This window comes from Bos mutus, chromosome 22 (assembly GCF_027580195.1).
Source record: "Bos mutus isolate GX-2022 chromosome 22, NWIPB_WYAK_1.1, whole genome shotgun sequence".
In the NCBI taxonomy this organism is placed as follows: domain Eukaryota; kingdom Metazoa; phylum Chordata; class Mammalia; order Artiodactyla; family Bovidae; genus Bos; species Bos mutus.
Window position 1 is genome coordinate 66,844,622 of NC_091638.1, and position 18,466 is coordinate 66,863,087.

Consider the following 18,466-nt stretch of genomic DNA (forward strand, 5'->3'; position numbering starts at 1 on the left):
CCTTTTATGAAAAGGACATCTTTTTTTGATGTTAGTTCTAGAATATGAAAATATTACTTCCTAAAAAAGGAAATTACTCCCATTTGCATTTTCTTAAGACTAATTATATTAAGCATCTTTTCTCATGCTTACCGCCCATTTGTACGTCTTCTTTGGAGAAATGTATATTCAAATCTGTTGCCCATTTTTAGTTGTGTTGTTTTTGTTTTGAGTTATGAGAGTTCTTTATATATCCTGGATATCAGACCCTTATCCGATTATGTGATTTATAAAACTATTCTCCCATTCTGTGGTTTGTCTTTTTCACTTTCTCGCTGGGGTCCTTGAAAGCACACAAAAGTTTCATTTTGACAAAGCCAGTTTATCTTTTTTTTTTTTTTTTTGCTTGTGCTTTTGATGTCATAGCTAAGAAACCATTGCTTAATCCAAAGCCACAAGGATTTATATTTGTTTCTAAGATTTTTAGACCTTTGTTTCTAAGTTTTAGACCTTAAATTTAAGTCTTTGATTCATTTTGTGTGAGTTTCTGTAGATGGTGTTAGATAGGGGTGCAGTTTCATTCTTTTGCATCTGTATATCTAGGTGTTTTCCAGCACCATTTGTTGAATTGTCTTGATGCCCTGTTGAAGATCAGTTGACTGTAAATGTGAGAGTTTTCTGGACCCTCATTTCCGCTCCACTGATCTCTGTCCATATCCCAGTTCCACGCTGTTTTCGATTACTGTAACCTTGTAGTGGGTTTTGAAATTGGCAAGTATGAGTCCTTCAACTGTGTGCGTTTTCATTATTATTATTTTTTTTTTTTTGCTGTTCTAGTTCCTTTGCATTTAAATGTGGATTTTATTTTTTTTAAGAGTTTTTTTTATGTGGACCATTTGAGCTATTTAAAATCTTAAAAGATGATTCTGTGAAAGTGCTGCACGCAATATGCCAGCAAATTTGGAAAACTCAGTGATGGCCACAGGACTGGGAAAGGTCCATTTTCATCCCCATCGCAAAGAAAAGCAATGCCAAAGAATGTTCAAACTACATACAATCGCGCTCATTTCACATGATAGCAAGGTAATACTCAAAATCCTTCAAGTTAGGCATCAGCAGTACATGAACTGAGAACTACCAGATGTTCAAGCTGAATTTAGAAGGGGCAGAGGAGCCAGAGATCAAATTGCCAACATCTGTTGGATCGTAGAAAAAGGAAGGGAATCACAGAAAAACATCTAGTTCTATTTCATTGACTATGCTAAAGCATTCAACAGTGTGGATCACAACAAACTGTGGAAAATCCTTAAAGAGATGGGGATACCAGACCTCCTTATCTGTCTCCTGAGAAACCTGTATGCAGGTCAAGAAGCAACAGTTAGAACCAGACATGGAACAATGGACTGGTTCCAAATTGGGAACAGAGTACATCACATCTCTATATTGTCTCCCTGCTTAGTTAACTTTTATGCAGAATATATCATGCAAAATGCTGGGCTGGATGAATCACAAGCTGGAATCAAGGTTGCTGGGAGAAATATCGACAAGCTCAGAAATGCAGATGATACCTCTCTAATGGCATCAAGCAAAGGAGGAGCTAAAGAGACTTGATGAGGGTGAAAGGAGAGTGAAAAAGCTGGCTTAAAACTCAACATTCAAAAAACTAAGATCATGGCAACCAGTCCCATCACTTCATTGCAAAAAGATGGGGGGAAAGTGGAAACAGTGGCAAATCTTATTTTCTTGGGCTCCAAAATCACTGCAGGTGGTGACTTAAGCCATGAAATTAAGACACTGGCTCCTTGGAAGAAAAGCTATGACAAACCCAGTCAATGTATTAAAAAGTAGAGACATTACTTTGCTGACAAAGGTCTGTATGGTCCTTTGGTTTTTCCAGTAGTCATGTATGGATGTGAGAGTTGGACAATAAAGAAGGCTGAACATCAAAGAATTGATGCTTTTGAACTGTGGAGTTGGAGAAGACTCTTGAGAGTTCCTTGGACTGCAAGGAGAACAAACCAGTCAATCCTAAAGGAAATTAACTCTAAATATTCATTGGAAGGACTAATGCTGAAGCTGAAGCTCCAGTATTTTGGCCACCTGATTTGAAGAGCTGATTCATTGGAAAATACCCTGATGTTGGGAAAAATTGAGGGCAGGAGAAGGGGGCAACAGAGGATGAGATGGTTGGATGGCATCACTGATTCAATGGACATGAGTTTGAGCAAACTCAGGGAGATAGTGAAGGATAGGGAAGCCTGGCATGCTGCAGTCTGTGGGGTCACAAAGAAGAGTCAGACATGACTTAGAAATTGAACAATGACAGTTTTTTTAAAGACTTGATTTGAATTTGTTACAATATTGGTTTTGTTTTTTATTTTTTGGCCAAGCAGCATGTGGGATCCTAGCTTCCCAACCAGGGATCAAACTCTTGCACTCCCTGTGTTGGAAGGCGAAGTCTTAACCACTGGACCACCAGGGAAGTCCCCTCATGTAGATTTTCTAATCGTCTTGTCAGTTTCCAGTAAAGTCAGCTGTTGTTTTGGATAGAGATGGCAGGCATTGAAACTGTAGATCAATGCGGGGAGTATTGCCATTTTAACACTTAAGTCTCTGATCCATGAACGTGATGAGTTTTTCCTTTTGATTAGGTCTCTACAGCCATTCAATGATACTTTTGTAGTTTTCAGCAAACCAGCCTGCATTTCTTTCATTACATTTGTTCCTCTGAATTTTATTCTTTTTGATACTTGTCTTACTGTGTATTGATTTACCTTTATCTTGTTTACCCCTTATCCCCACTCTCTCCTCTCAACTAGGCTGAGTCTCCATAGGGCCTGGCACTTGGGTAGCACAGTGCACTGCAGTAAAGGTTTTATGGTTTATTATTTTTTAAAATCCACACTGCCTTTGTGAAGGAGGCGTGGTTATTACTATCCCTGGCCTAATTGGTTGAAGAAACTGAAGCCCGGTATGCAGTGACTCTCAGCCCAACACTGTTAAGGGTAGCAGAGGGAGGACCAGGGTTGTTCTGACTCACAGCTCCTTCCAGTCATCATCCTGCGTGAGACTGATGCTCTGTTCTTGGCTCCCAGGCTTGTTTCTGTGTCACTGCCTCTTTTATCTTGAGCCCAGGATGTAATGAGAAGAGAGAAGGATTAACTCTGATATTATAAGGACTGACCCTTGGGATCACTTTTCTGGTCATCTCTAATGTGCCAGGCTCTCTAGGCATTTCAAAAACCCATGACCTCATTAAGCCCTCAGAGTAGCTTTATAAGATGACTCAGAACATTCTGCGTTTTATAGATGAGGAAACTAAGGTTCGAAGGGTCATGTCAACTTTTAAGCCAAAGTGGGAATTACGTGCTGGAGCTGCAGCTCAGCACAGTTCCCAGAGCTCAGGGTGCGGCGCTGGGTGAGGGGAGGTGTGGTGCTGGATGGTGTGTGCAGTGGAGGAGGAGGAGAATGCGGGTTTCATGGAAATTGTGAGGCTCTTTAACACTAGTGTTGGGTTAGGTCCATCCAGAAACATTTGCTCATTGGCCTAGAACTGACATCTCAAAGTGGTGGGTTTGTCGAATCCTTCCGAGGGTGTGAAGAGCTCACAGAGGCCTGGAGACAGCCCCTGGGACCTTACGCCCTGTGGTGTAATCCATCGTGATTAACTGGTGGTGGAAGCTCGTTTGCCACGTCTAGGTCTTGTCTCTACCTTCCGCATGGTGAATTCTTAAAGTGCAGGGGTCATCACCTTCTGTCTTGGTTTCTCCATAGCACGTAGCACTGTTTCTGTTACCTGGTGGGCATTCCTTATTAGCTCTCTCTCTCTTTTTCTTTCAAACTTTAAACTTTTTGTTTTGTGTTGGGGTATAGCCAATTAACTATGTCGTGGTAGTTTTAGGTGAACAGCAAAGGGACTCACGTGTATCCATTCTCCCCCAAACTTCCCTTCCAGCCAAACTGCCACAGAACAGTGAGCAGAGTTACTGGATACTGCGCTATCCAGTAGGTCCCTGTTGTTACCCATTTTGAAAATAGCAGTGTGTACATGACCCGACTTCCTCTTTGCATAAGTGGAAGACAGTCTGTCTGCTTGCTTTTGCTCCATAGACGTCGCAGACTTGCAGTGCCTCTGTGGCTGGATTTGGTAGAGAACAGGGGACCAAGGCCATTAGCCATACAGGGGCCCAGCCGCTCTGGTGGTACGAGACAAGAGGCTTGGGACGGAAGCAGGATCTGCCTCTTGTTGCCCACCTTTCCGCATCCAGGGAGCCGAGTGCAGACCAGTGTCTTTCCTCTGTAGAGTCCCTGGTGGGAAGTCTGTCTGTCACACCGTGGTCAACAGCGTTGTTTCCATGTCCGAGCAACCCTTATGAACCAGAGCAGCAGTGAGTAACTTTGCCATCAGTTTACCTGAGGCAGACCCTTCCTCCCCTCCTCCACTTCCGTTTCCTAAGTTAAAGAAAACAGCCATGAAGAAGTAGTAATTGGTGGCCTTGGTGGTGTTTCACAACTGCGTAGGAAGTTAGTTGCTGCAATTTCCAGTGCTGGAAGTTCTGTTCCGCTTAGACTGAAAACAGCAGGAAGGATGATTTCGTGTCTCTGTGATGCAGGTGAGGTGGGGGGGAGCCCGCCTTTCTCTCCAGCCTTGTTGTGGCAACTGGTGTCCCTGCCACACCAAGCCGTGCGTGGCTTGTGAACTCGTAAGGCCAGGTGGCCTCCCCGTCACAACTCTCCCTCTTCCCGGAACACTTCTTCCTGCTTCCCTACCAGGCCACCTGTCAGCCTCTTCCTTATCCTCCAGGGTTAGCTCTGGATCCCTTTCCTGCTGCTGTTGAATAGAACGTGGCTATTCATAATAACCAGATCCTTTGAGCTCCCACAAACAACTGTGCAAGGTATGTGTTGTTAATCCCCGTTTTACAGATGACGAACCATTTTTCTGTTCCCAGACAGAGCCTTTCACTGGAATGTCATTCCGGCCTCATCTCCCAGGATCTCCAGCTGCCTATAATTTGCAGGGTCTAGGAGTGGTTCTCACCCTGCCTTGGTGGGCTGGAGGGGAGTCACGAGGCTACTTGTTGTCAGCTCTGGAGAAAGATGGAGAAGAGGTGGAAACAGAAGTACCTGTGTGGGTCAGGATCTGGATCCTAGAGGAGTGAGCAAGCTCCCTGCCTCTCTGTGCTTTCACTTAATTTGTGGGCTCCTGGAGGCTCCTGCGATGTGGACCTCTGCCTGACGTAGGGGCCAGCGTGCCCCCATTTCATTAGCAGGCTCAGCACACCACGTTAGCTGGGCACCACTCGCCATGACACGTGGAGTCAGAGAAAGCCCTCTCTGACTAATTAACCTTGGGTTCTGGACACTAAGCAAAGTGTTAGGACAGTGAGTTATTGACTCTGCTTCCTCCAAGAACGCGGCAGGGCTGAGGCCGGTTTGTCTGTTGTTTTGGTGGTAGCGGGTGGCGCCCAGGGGGTGGGCGCTCTGTTCCTGTTCTTGATTGGCCTAGTCTTGGGAGAATAGTACCTTAAATGGACTGGCCTGGGTGGGCTCAGTAGTGTGGGCAAGCATTTTAAAACCTTGCTAAGGGAGTTCCCTGGTTGCCTAGTGGTTAGGATTCGGTGCTTTCACTGCTGTTGCCCAGGTTCAATCCCTGGTCGGGGGCAAGCTGCACGGTGTGGCCAAAAATTAAATTTAAAAATTAAAACCCTTGCTCACACCAGGTCAACAGCCCGTAAGAGCCACGAGGTTGACATATGCCCTTGCGAGAAATCCAGTCTCCTGGCCACATGATGTCACCTGTTCCCAGGGGACAGCCTGAGACATCCCGAGGACTCAGCAGGAGGAGAAGGACATTAGATGCCTCAGTTTTTCTTCTCCCGGGGGATCCTCTGCCTCTTTTCTTAGGCCAGAAGGTCCCTCTCCTGCCCAGCTCTCCATCCCTGGCCTGCCCCTCCGCCCCCTGTAAAACCCAAACACACTGCCCTTTAATCCTTCCGCCAGAACCCTCGGGCAGCGGCTTTTCACCGCCTCCTCCCAGCTCACCCCTGACCTGATTTTGTGTTTTTTGCCTTTTCTCAAACAGTCTGTTCAAGGTCTAGTCATGAGCTGGAGGTTGGCTCATAAGCAGCCTCTCTCTCCCCTGAGCTGTAAGGGAGGGGGCAATTCTGGAAAGTCATTGACAGAGGCTTAACCCAGAACGTCACTTATAAACAGGCAGCGGGCAGAGGGCCCAGACTTGGGTGTTCGCTCCGGCACCGAGGACAGTGTGGCCTCCCTGGGCCCTGCGGACCAGCTGCTGCGGTAAGGGGACCACCCTCAGCACCTCCAGGTTGCTCTCCTGGGGGGGCGTGCATGCACTGTGGCCGCCGTTTCTCTCCTCTCTAGAAGTTGGCAGCCTTCTCATACTTGGGAAAGGAGACGGCAGGTGGGTTCTGGGGCAGGAACCCGGGAGGGCTGGGCTGGACTGGTGGGGACACTGGTCAGGGGTGGGCAAAACCGAGGAGCCCGAGGAAGACAAACCCTACCGACGGTCAGAAGGGGTTCTGCCCAAGACCTAGGGACAGAGGAAGATGGACCATGGGCCCTGGAGCTCTGGGCTAGAACGCCTTTGTGTGGTGGCTGCATTTAGGGGAAAGGCCACCTGGTTCCTTTGCCTGTGTCCCTTGCGGAGATGGTGCAGCTGGTGGCAGTCAGGGGGAGCGTCCGCTCTGAGCACAGCACCAGGCCAGGGGCCTGAAGCAGACACATGCTGAGATGCACGTCCTTGGCTCACTCGGGTCTGGATGAAGAGCGCTGGAGCCCCGAGCCGGAAGGCCTGGCTCTCCCTTAGGAGCCTGGGAAAGATCAGCTCTCCTCTGGACGTGAGTCTGTGATTGTATCCTAGACAGCAATGAATGGAAAGCAGGTGGCACCGCTTCCTGGGAGGCCAGCTTTCTGGCGTTTGAGCAGACTCACAGTTTAGGTGTAAGCAGGGAGGACTTCTCCCATTTGCTTAGAAGAAAACCTTTCCCTCAGTTTACGGGGAGGAAAAACAGAAACGGGCCCCAGATGGCTTCTGGTTCTTATCTTCAACTGCAAACAGGCCAAACTCTCCTCCAGGTCACAGGGTAAAGACTCATGGAGAAGGGAGACACTGGCTGTGTGTGGTGTGTTTGTGTTTCAAGGAATAGATGAAGGGGACGGACATGCAGTTCCCTTTGTTTTGTCCCGAACTTCCCAGGAGCAGAAGTGAATAAGGAATGTGCCTTTTCTCCCTAGTGTCCTGGACCAGGGATGAAGGGATGTGGTTCCTCTGACTTTATTCTTGGTCAGGCAACTCGAAGAGACGCCTGTCATGAGGAGGAATCAGAGATGAGGCCGTCAGTACTTACTAATCTGGATGGATCTGGAACAATCTTGTTTGTGTATTTGGTCTCCTGACTGGAATGAAGTGTCAGTTTCATGATGGCAGGGACCTCTTCTCTCTGTCCAAGTGCCTGCTGCTACTGCTGCTGCTAAGTCGCTTCAGTCGTGTCCGACTCTTTGCGACTCCATAGGCGACAGCCCACCAGGCTCCCCCGTCCCTGGGATTCTCCAGGCAAGAACACTGGAGTGGGTTGCCATTTCCTTCTCCAATGCATGAAAGTGAAAAGTGAAAGTGAAGTCGCTCAGTCGTGTCCGACTCTCAGCAGCCTCATGGACTGCAGCACACCAGGCTCCTCCATCCATGGGACTCTCCAGGCAAGAGTACTGGAGTGGGGTGCCGTTGCCTTCGGCGTGTTACAAACTCTCAATCAATAGCGAATGAATGAATGAGTGCCTTTTCTTTGCTTCTCATTTCACTGAACCTCTCCAACTTCATTTTCTGTTGATTCCATGCCAGACTTTTCACTTGATCAGCATCTACTTGGTGATGCCTGACCCTGACCCTAAACTAGTCAGGCTTGCAGGAAGAGGAGGCCCACCAACACCCCAGGTGCCAGGTGCTGCAACCTGCCAGGACCTCTCGAGTGGATCCTTCCTCTGAGCACGAGTCAAATCCCCTCCCCTGTGGCACCGTACCCAGCTCTCCTTAGCTGCCTTCCGCCACCTCCTTTGCGTACACCAGTGTTAAATAGTTCTTATATTTCAAACGTACTGGTCTTGTCTCCTCGCCAGACAGAAAGTTTCTTGAAGACACAGGTCATGTTCTGTATTATCCTCTGTCCATCGAGTATGTGTTACAGGCAATCAGTGCTTGATAAACACTTGATGGCTCTGGTTGTATGAAATCTAATCATTGAGGACATTTCGCAGTTTACACTTTATGAAACCGAAGGGATGGCCTGCAGTTTCAGATACAACAGGTCACTCACTCATCAGCCTTCTGTGTTGGGCAGATTGTTGTTCCGTCGCTCAGTCGTGATCGACTCTTTGCGACCCCATGGACTGCAGCATGCCAGGCTTCCCATCCTTCACCATCTCCCAGAGCTTGCTCAAGCTCATGTCCATTGAGTCAATGAAGCCATCCAACCATCTTATCCTCTGTCATCCCCTTCTCCTCCTGCCTTCAGTCTTTCCCGGCATCAGGGTCTTTTCTATGTGAGTCTGCTCTTGGTTGGGCAGGTAAGCTTGCTTTATAGGTGGACTGACGGGTGTGAACTGCTTTTCACTCATAACACTTCTGACATTGAATATGTGGGGTTCTCCCCTGTACTAACCAGTTCTCCAGTTCTCTGCAGACATCGACTAGGTATCCTCCCATTCAGTTCAGTTCTGACACTGAGAGTTGGTGCCGGTGCCACAGGCGAAGGGCTCAGTCACACATGAAGCCCCTGCTTCAGACACTAATTGTAAGAGCTGGCCTTCTGGATGTCCAGCCAGCCAGCTGTGCATCAGATTCCCCTGACTCCTCCTCAGGTTCCGTAATTTGCTAGAACTGCTCACAGAATTGAGAAGAGTACTTTGCTATTAGCAGTTTTACTATAAAGGATGCCGTGAACAGTCTGTCTGAGGTGCACAGGACGTACATAGGGCAAGATCTGAAAGGATGCGGGGTGCAGGGGCTTCCGTCCCACGGATGGGGGTGCACCACCTCTTGGCACACGGGTGGATTCACCAACCTGGAAGTTCTCTGAAGTCCATGGCTTGGAGTTTTTATGGAGGTTCCCTTACACAGGTCTGGTAGGCCAGTCCCGCCCCTCCCTGTAGGGGAGTAGGGCCGAAAGTTCCCTTCTAATCACAGGGTTGATTCCTCTGGCAACCAGCCCCCATCCTGACGCTGTCTAGGGGCTCCCCAGGAGTCACCGCATTAGCATAATCCCAGGTGTGATTGAAAGGGGCTAATTATGAATGAGAAAAGTTGCTTCTGTCTCCCCTGCCACTCAGGAAATTCCAGGGGCTTTAGGAGCTCTGCCCTCTGGAACCTGGAAAAAACAACAAACAAAAAAACACCCAGGTTATATGATTCTTATAGATTACAGTATCACACAGGTGCTGAGAGGTCGATTGATCCTCAAGGTTATATGGTGGCAAAGCTGGAAATTGAACCTGAGTTTTCTGACTGTCAGACCTTGCCCTTTGCGTGGAATCAGGTGGTGTTGGGTCCACAGCTGGTGTATGAGGGTGTGTGGGCCCCGCCTTCACTTCACCAGGGCTCTGCCCTCAATGCGGGGAGGCTTCTGCCTGACTTCACCCAACTGTCACCTACTCCCCCTCGCCCCCAGATCCTGGCTGTTTTTCCCCTTTATCTTGCCAAAGCTCCAGCTCCCGAGGTGCTGGCGCAGTGAGCAGAAATGGTAAGTGGGCTTCAGGACAGAACACGGAGGCAGTGCTGGAGTGAGGGGGCAGATGGGGCCAGAAAGGCCATTCTCCTTGACTCGAAAATGAAACTGTGAAGATGCTGCTGGCCATTCGGCTAGTCAAGGTTCCTGTTAGTAGCAAATGAGAGCGTCTGAAAGTGAAAGTTGCTTATTCATGTCCGACTCTTTGCGATCCCATGGACTGTACTGGACTGTACGGTCCATGGAATTCTTCAGGCCAGAATACTGGAGTAGGTAGCCTTTCCCTTCTCCAGGGGATCTTTCCAACCCAGGGATCGAACCCAGGTTTCCCACGTTGCAGGCAGATTCTTTACCAGCTGAGCCACCAGGGAAGCCCAATGGGAGTGTCCATTAAAGTACTTTAGGAGCTCGCCTGGTGGCCCAGCGGTTAAGGCTTCACCTTCCGAAAGGGGTGTCGGCTAGATCCCATGTGCTTTGCAGCCAAGAAACCAAACCACAAAGCAAACGATATTGTAACACACTCAATAAAGGCCTAAAATATCGCCCACATCAAAAAATAATCTTAAAAAAGATAAAGCACTTTATAAACTGCAGAGAGCTATAAGAATGTTGTTAAATGTGATTATAGTATGCAAGCTGCTGAACAACAGCAACAAAGTTGCCACTCAGTAAAGTTCCAGGTGGGATAACGCCCACCTCCTAAGGTTCGGGAGAGCTGGCTGCTGCCTCGTCCGGACCTGGCACTTGTGCGTGCTTAGTCGCGTCCGACTCTTTGCAACCCCATGGACTGTAGCCCGCCGGCTCCTCTGTCCATGGGATTTTTCAGGCAAGAATACTGGAGCGGGTTGCCATTTCCTCCTCCAGGGGATCTTCCTGACTCAGGGGTCAAAATGTGTCTCCTGCGTCTCCAGCATTAATCCATTGGCAGGTGGGCTCCTTACCCTTTTGCCACCTGGGAAGCCCAGCAGACACTTGTAGCTATTATTATTATTGTTTTTGTAATTATCGTAAGACATGACGTCTTCCCTCAGAGAGGGATGGGGGGCACTGAGAGGGCCTCCAGGAGAAGGACCTTTAGGCTGGGACTGAGAAGGTGGGAAAGGCAGTCTGTCGCCCAGGTTTTCGTAATTCATTTACTACCTTAGGTCCCCAAACTGTTTTTCCATGAAGTCTAAAGTCCTCAGCTGGAATGCTTCTTCCTCCCTGGAGGATTTTCAGCAATCTAACTTCTCGATGTTGAAGGAGACACTGTTATCTTCAAGGGATCACGCCTGCTGCTGTTGGAGGGCAGAGAGGGAGTCTTGGTTCCTCAGAACCTGCCCAGTAGGCAAAAGGGCCTGCGGTTGTAGGGGACCAGCTGGCGGCCGCCCTGCCCCCTCCCCTCCCCGGGCGTGCCCTGCAGGGTAAAGGCCGGTGTGTGGCTGTAAGCCTGTGGCCATCGCTGCAAAACTTCAAAACAACCCGGGGGAGGTTTCCTGCTCTGCTCAGCTGGGTGCTCAGTCAGGCTTTCACCACCAATGGGCACAGGACCAGTGGGCACAGTTCGCCTGCGGGAGAAGCTGTGCTGGAGGGACGACGCGTGGGTGTGATGCTGGCCCGGCTGGTGGGGGAAGCAGCCCTACCTGCCCACAGTGAGGGAAGCGTGATGGTCAGGGAGGAACAGTTTGGGGGTGGCAGGCAGGGGCGAGAGAGGGTGGTGACGGATAATCTAGGGAGGATGGTAGATCTTTTTACAAAATATTTTATTTTCATTATTTTTTATTTGGCTGTGCTGAGTCTCAGTTGAGGCATACAGGATCTTTAGGTGCGGCATGTGGGATCTGGTTCCCTGACCAGGTATTGAATCCTGGCCCCCTGCGCTGGGAGTGCAGAGCCTTAGCCACTGGACCGCCAGGGAAATCCCAGGATGGTAGACCTTAAATCTGTCCACAGCAGACTCCTGGGGAGCAGGGCCACGACTGAGACACGGCTTAGGATGATGGAAAGAATGGAAGGCGAGCGCCTTTGAGCTTGGAGACCATGGCCAACCTACTGAATCTTGAGTTTCTGTTCCCTTACTTACATAGCTGGGGCTCTACTACTCACTCTACAAGGTTCTCAGTGGTTAAATGAGGTAACCTGAAGCTCTTAGTGCCATGGCTGGCACTCGGCAGCAAGCCTGCACAAACGGTATCTGTGCTCCTGACGCTTTGCCAGGTGACTGTGGTCATTAGCATTAAACCAGCAGTAGCGGATGCCTAGGACTTGGTCTCTGGGAAGCCTCTGGACAGTTTTTGTGCTCAAATTCCAAAGCAGAGTGAAAGGTCAGATCAAGGGGCCGCAAAGGAATATCTTTTCTAGGGAATCAAGAAAAAGGAGAGAAAGCAGCAGCAGCCATAGTCAAGGTCATGTCCTGTCTGGGTTGCTGTTCACTTTCCTCCTTCCAGGAACGGAAGCTTTTTGCCACAGAATTCCCTCACCATCTCCTCAGCTCGTGGAGCCTGCATGTTGGTGATCAGTTTACCAGGGAACCAGGTTTTAACACTGAGCGAGGTTCTGGGCCTCCCTCTGTAGGAATGTTTGGGGTGTGGGTGTTTAGCAGAATAGCAGTAAAGGCTGCCGGGAATGGTTGATGGTCATGCACTGATTCTGAGAAACTGAATTAATCAGCCAAGACAATCAGGAACCCAACAAGGGAGGTTGAGGCACCCAGGGACGAGCCACAGTGGGAAGTCATTGCAACCTCTAGGCTTGGTTGGGTCGGAGAGGAAATCGTGAGTGTTTCCTCCAGCCTCCGGGGCGGGTTGACAGTGTGGAGGCAAGAGCGCCCAGCCGGGACTGCCAGAGCAGCTGGATGCATCCCGAGTCAGGACTGTGGCATCAAGGGCAGTAAAGACTGGGGAAGATCAGAACCCATGTTTCTCTGCTCCCAGGCTCCTTTCTCCTTCAGGCCTCCCATTGGCTGAACCTGCAGGATGCCAGCCAGTGGGGGGACCCAGGTGCCTCCATCCACAGGCCTCAGCTTCCCTGGCTTGGAGCAGAGAAGGGGGATACAGGGAGGTGAGAGGAGAGGAACCAACCAGGAAACCTCCCAAAGGCTCGTTCCTGGTGGAAACAAATCAACAGGTGTGACAAGCAGAGTGTGGCCCTCCTAAGGGTCATGGCAGCTGCTGCCCTTTGGGCAGAGGCTGTCTCCAAATCAAAATTAGTCACCAGTTCAGATTTAGTCATTAAGGGCAATTAGGAAAGATAATGAAATGAAAGGCATACAGATTGGCAAGGAAGGAGTAAAAGTATCTTTACAGCTGACACAATCTTATATAGGAAAATCTAAGGAAGTCACTAAAATCTTTTAAAGCTAATAAAGGAGTTCAGCAAGGTTGCAGGACACAAGGTCAATACACAGAAGTCAATTGTATTTCTATATAGAGACAGTCAATGGGAAAGGAGGAAAATTCCATTTATAGTATCATCAAAAAGAATAAAATATTCAGGAATAAATTTAACAAGTGAAAAACTTCTAAGCATATAAAACATTATTGAAAAATGAAAGAAAACAAATAAATAAATGGACTCCCTATGTTCATGATGAGAAGGCTTAATATTGTTAAGATGGCGACATTCCTTAAATTGATCTACAGATTCAATGTCATATTTTTCACAGTTCCAGCTGCCTTTACTTGCAGATGACAGAATGTGCCGAAAATTCACATGGAAATGCAAGGGAACCAGACAGCCAAAAAAATCTTGAAAGAGAACGTAGAGAACTCACAGAAAGCTTACCACAAAGCTACAGTAATCAAGGCACTGTGGCAGTCACATAAGGACTGACATACAGATCGATGGACTAGAATTGAGAGCTCAGGAACAAACCCTTAGGTTTATAGCCAGCTGAGCTCTAACAAGAGCCCAATTAATGCCAAGATAATTTAAAATAGGGAAAGAATAGTCTTTTCAACAAATGGTGCTGAAACAGCTGGACATCCAGATGCAAAAGAATGAAGCTGAACCCCAACCTCATACCACACATGAAATTCAAGGTGGATCAAAGTCATAAATGTAAGAGCTAAAGGTATAAAACTCTCAGAAGAAAACACACTCATAAATCTTTGTGATATTGGGTTAGGCAGTGGTTTCTTAGATACGACAGCAAAAACACACACAATAAAATTTTAAAAATAGATAAATGAGGCTTCATCAATATTAAAAACATTTGTGCAGCAAAGAACAGTATCAAAGTGAAAAGGCAGTTCAAAGAATGGGAGAAAGTTTTTGCGAACCATGTATCTGATCGGCACTCGTGTCTAGAATATATATTTTTTTAAACTCTTACAGCTCAACAAGAGAGATATAAATAATCCAAACCCAGGGACTCAGAGTAGACATTTTGCCAAAGGAGATGTCCACATGGCCAGTGTGCTCAACATCATTGGTCATCAGGGAAATGTAGATCAAAACCACACTGAGATATCACTTCATACCCACTGGAATGGCTGATCACAAAGACAGATGGCAACAAGTTTTGGCGAGGATGTAGAGTTGGAGCACCTACATGTTGCTGGTGAAATAGAAAATGGAGCCCCAACTGTGGAGAACAGTCTGCCTGTTCCTCAAGTGGTTAATCATAGAGTTACCATACCATCCAGCAGTATATACCCAAGAGAGGGAAACACACGTGCGCTTGAAGCTTGTACACCAGTGCTCACCACGGTGTTATTCATAATAGCCAAAAAGCAGGAACAACCGAATGTCTACTCAATGGGTTGGCAAAACGTGGTGTGTCTGTACAGTGGGATGTTCTTTGGCAATTAAATGGACTCCTGTTACCCATGACAACACGGGTCAACCTTGGGAACATTGAAAGAAGCAGTCACGGAGGAGCACTGTGTCAGTTAGGGGCAAGGCCTCGGGCCTCAGGTGTCCCTCATGCTGCCTTCATCACAGGTTCACCCAGAGGCCGCATCCCATCAGTGGGCATACTGGCTCGGTTCTCCTTCAGGGCCCCTGGAGGAAGCGGCCCGGGAAGCGGCTCTGAGTAGTCCACGCCTCACTTGGTGCCCCCTCTATGTGCTGCGCTGCGGGCACCTCTGCCTTCCTCTTCTCACAGCTCCTGCTCCCTTCCGGCCTGTTCGCCCCTTGTTTGGGGTGGGGGCTCATCCACAGCAGCTCCTTGAGAAGCATCACCTGGAGGTCAGTCGTAGCAGCCCTGTTCTTTCTTTTTATTTCACCTTCACACATAATTGATGGTTCTGCTGGATGGAGAGTTTCAGGCTGGAAATCATTTTCCCTTTGCAGTTTTGAAGACTGCTTTGTACCTTTCTATCTTCCCAAGTTGCTGTTGAGAAATCCCAAACCTTGCTGATTTCGGGTTCTTTGTGCCCCCTTTCCCCCACTTTCTGAAAGCTTACAGCGTCTGACATGTCACGCCTTGCATGGTGTGGGTCTGCATGCGTCCATCCTGTTGGCCCAATGCATACTTGCGTGTGGAAACGTGACCTCCTGTCCTGGGGGTGTGTTGAATTATTTCTTCCCCTGTGTTTTCCCTGTCCTCTCTTTCTGAAACTGTTATTTAATTTTTGGATCTCTTGAATGGCCTCACATTTTTCCCCCTTTCTTGCCTACTTTCCATTTCTTTGTCCTTTGGTTTCAGTCTCTAGGAGATTTCCTTAACCTAATCGTCCAACCCTTCTATTGATTTTTTTTTTTTTTGTCTTTCCCATCATATTTTTTCTTTCCAAGAGCTTTTCTTGCTCTCTGACTAGGTCTTTAAAAATATATGCAAGCATCCTATTGTCTCACCTGTGTAATCTCTTGCTTCTTTGAGGATATTAGTACTGTGTTTAAGTTTTTTCCTCCTTGCATTAACTGTTTCCTCCAAATTGCTTTTTTTCTGCTGCTTTTCTTTGGTCTCTGTCTTTGAAGGAATCTGTTTTCAGCTGCACAGGGATCTTTGGTTGCCTGCTCACAATTAGTAGTAGGGGCTAAAAACTGCCTGGGAGTCCAGCTTCCCGCATGCACAGTGGTAATGAGGCATGCTGTTTGTTGGGGAACCTCAGTGGCAATATCCTGAGGTCTTCCCTCTTGGGCTGGGTCAGGTATTGGAGGAGGGGAAGGGCTGGTTGCTTGTGCTCTAGGGGCTGAGGGGGCTAGGGGACGGGATGAACAGGCTCACTTAACCTTCCCCTCCTGTTTCTGACAGAGTACCCCGGCCCTCAGATGTGCGTTGCACCCCCAGTGCAGACCCTGAGCTTTGCTCTCTCCAGAGAGCAGACCTCTGTTCTTCAGGAGAGGGCAGGGGAGGGTGGTCTCCAGCAGCGTGAGGATCTAGGGACTAACTGCTTCTCAGAAGCTCTCACCAGCTTCCACTGTACGTATCAGCCCGTTCATCCCAGGACCTGGCTCACAGTTCCCTGCCCTTTCTTGGATTCTGTGGTGGACACTGGTAGATGATCAGCCTTCCCACTGCCAGGTAGGGCCATGATGTTCCTGTGGTCTCCCCTCCTGGTCTCCCTGTCTTTGGGGATTGACAGCTTAAAAGACAAAAACCTGTTGGGACTTCCCTGGTTGGCCATTGGTTAAGACTTTGCCTCCTGATGCAGCGGGTGTGTGGGTTCAGTCCCTGGTTGGGGAGCCAAGATCCACCATACCTCAGAGCCAATAAACCAAAACATAAAACAGAAGCAATATTGTAACAAATTCAGTAAAGACTTGGAAAAACAAGTGGTCCAATTTAAAAAAAAAATCTAAAAACAAAAATCTCTTTTACTCAGTCCATCCTAAAGGAAATCAACCCTAAATATTCATTGGAAGGACTGATGCTGAAGCTGAGGCTCCAATTTGGCCACCTGATGTGAAGAACAGACTTATTGGAAAAGACCCTGATGCTGGGAAAGATTGAGGGCAAAAGGAGAAGAGGGCGGCAGAGGAGATGGACATGAATGTGAGCACACTCTGGGAGATAGTGAAGGACGGAGAAACCTGGTGGGCTACAATCCATGGGGTTGCAAAGAGTCAGAAACGACTTAGCAACAACAAAGTTTTGGTGGGATTTTGGGCGGGAGAGAAAAAAAAAATTACCCAGACAGGAGCAGGCTTTGTGCAGAGAAAAGGGCGTCCAGGTGGGGAGCGTCTCAGGGGAAGGAGTGCTCTGATGGGAGACGGGAGCGTGCTTGGACCACTTGGGAACGAGGAGGAGGCAGTTTGGCTGGTGTTAGGACCCCAGAGGCTGAGGGATGGTGGGAAGTGAGGCTTGATAGGCAGGTGGGACTAATGACGGGAGGCAAGATTCTTACCGGTGGGCAATAAAGGTCATAGCAGGGTTTTTTAAAAAGAGAGTGAAAGGAATCCTGCATTTGGGGTGTTCTCCCTGGTATACAGCATGAATTGCTAGCTAAAGCCAGCCAGTGGCAATGAATGGTCATGGATAGGGGGCTTTTACAGTAGTTCAGGTAGTCAAAAGGGTGCCATCAGGGTGGGTTAGTGGAAATGAAAGGAAGGAGGATGTGAGTGACTTCAGAGGAAGAACTGATGGGCCTTCTTGACCGGATGTAGGAAAGGGAAGGGCAAAAGCGAACCCAGACTGAAGCCCTAGTTCTCTGGGGACAGAGGACAAGGGGTATTGGGTTTTGGGAGTGTGTCATCTGGGATGGGGGAGGGACAGGGTAAGCTCTGTTACAGAATCGACATTTGACGTGTATGTCCAACAGCTGATTTCATTTCAACCTGCAAATGCCTCTGCTGCTTAAGAGAGAGAGGAAGGGGGGGTGGGGGTGGGGAGGGAAAAGATATCGAGGTTATGTGAACCAGGAGATCAGTTCCCTAAAAAGCAAGGACTCATTTTCACATTGTTAAATGAGATTACCAAAGGAATCTTTATCGTAATGTTCTCACAGTTTCATTAGTGTTGCAGAATGGTTTCTGAACTGCCTTGAGTGTAGGGAGAGTTTCTGATTCATTTCTTCCTTAGCTCATCCTCATGTTTTGACCGAATTAAGCACTCTGTACAAGAGACTTTTACAACAGACACAGAGGCCTCTTTTTATATTTATATATGTATATATTGGAGTATAGTTGATTTGGGCTTCCCAGGAGACTCAGAGGTAAAGAATCAGCTGCCAAGCAGGAGGTGCAGGTTCAGTCCCTGGGTTGGGAAGATCCCCTGGAGAAGGAAATGACAACCCACTCCAGTATTCTTGCCTAGGAAATCTTGTCCAGGCTCCTGGCCAGAGGAGCCTGGGGGCTGCAGTTCCTGGGGTTACAAAGAGCTGGACACACCTCCGCTTCGAAACAGCAGCGCAGCTGATTTACCATGCTGTGTTAATTTCAGGTGTTCGGGAAGGTGATTCAGTTATACACGTACATCATCCACTCCTTCTAGCTTCTTTTCCCCCATAGGTTATTACCGAATGTTGAGTAGAGTTTCCTGTATTGTACAGCAGGTCCTTGTTGATGGTCTAGTTTACATATAATAGTGTGTCCTGTGTTAGTCCCAAATCCCTGATTTGTCCCTCCCCGCGGCCTTCCCCTTGGTAACCGTGAGTTCGTTTTCTGTTTTGTACATAGATCACTTGTATCATTTTTTCAGATCCCACATATAACCAGTATCACATGATATTTGTCTGACTTACTTCACTCAGTGTGACCTCTCTAGGCCCAGCCATGTTGCTGCAGATGGCATCACTTCACTCTTCTTACGGCTGAGTAGTATTCCCTGGTGTATCTGCGCTGCGTCCCTTTCGTCCGTTCCTTGGCAGATGGGCATTTGG

General features: G+C 48.2%; 1 protein-coding gene across 1 annotated transcript in view; it reads left to right on the forward strand.

Annotated features, from left to right (window-relative positions):
- Positions 1-6,195: 6,195 nt before the first annotated feature.
- PC (pyruvate carboxylase) overlaps positions 6,196-18,466 on the forward strand; it is a 55,390-nt gene continuing 43,119 nt past the window's right edge. Inside the window, exon 1 of the mRNA XM_070359668.1 lies at positions 6,196-6,282. The gene's annotated coding sequence lies outside the window, so the exon portion shown is untranslated. The remainder of the gene's footprint in view (positions 6,283-18,466) is intronic.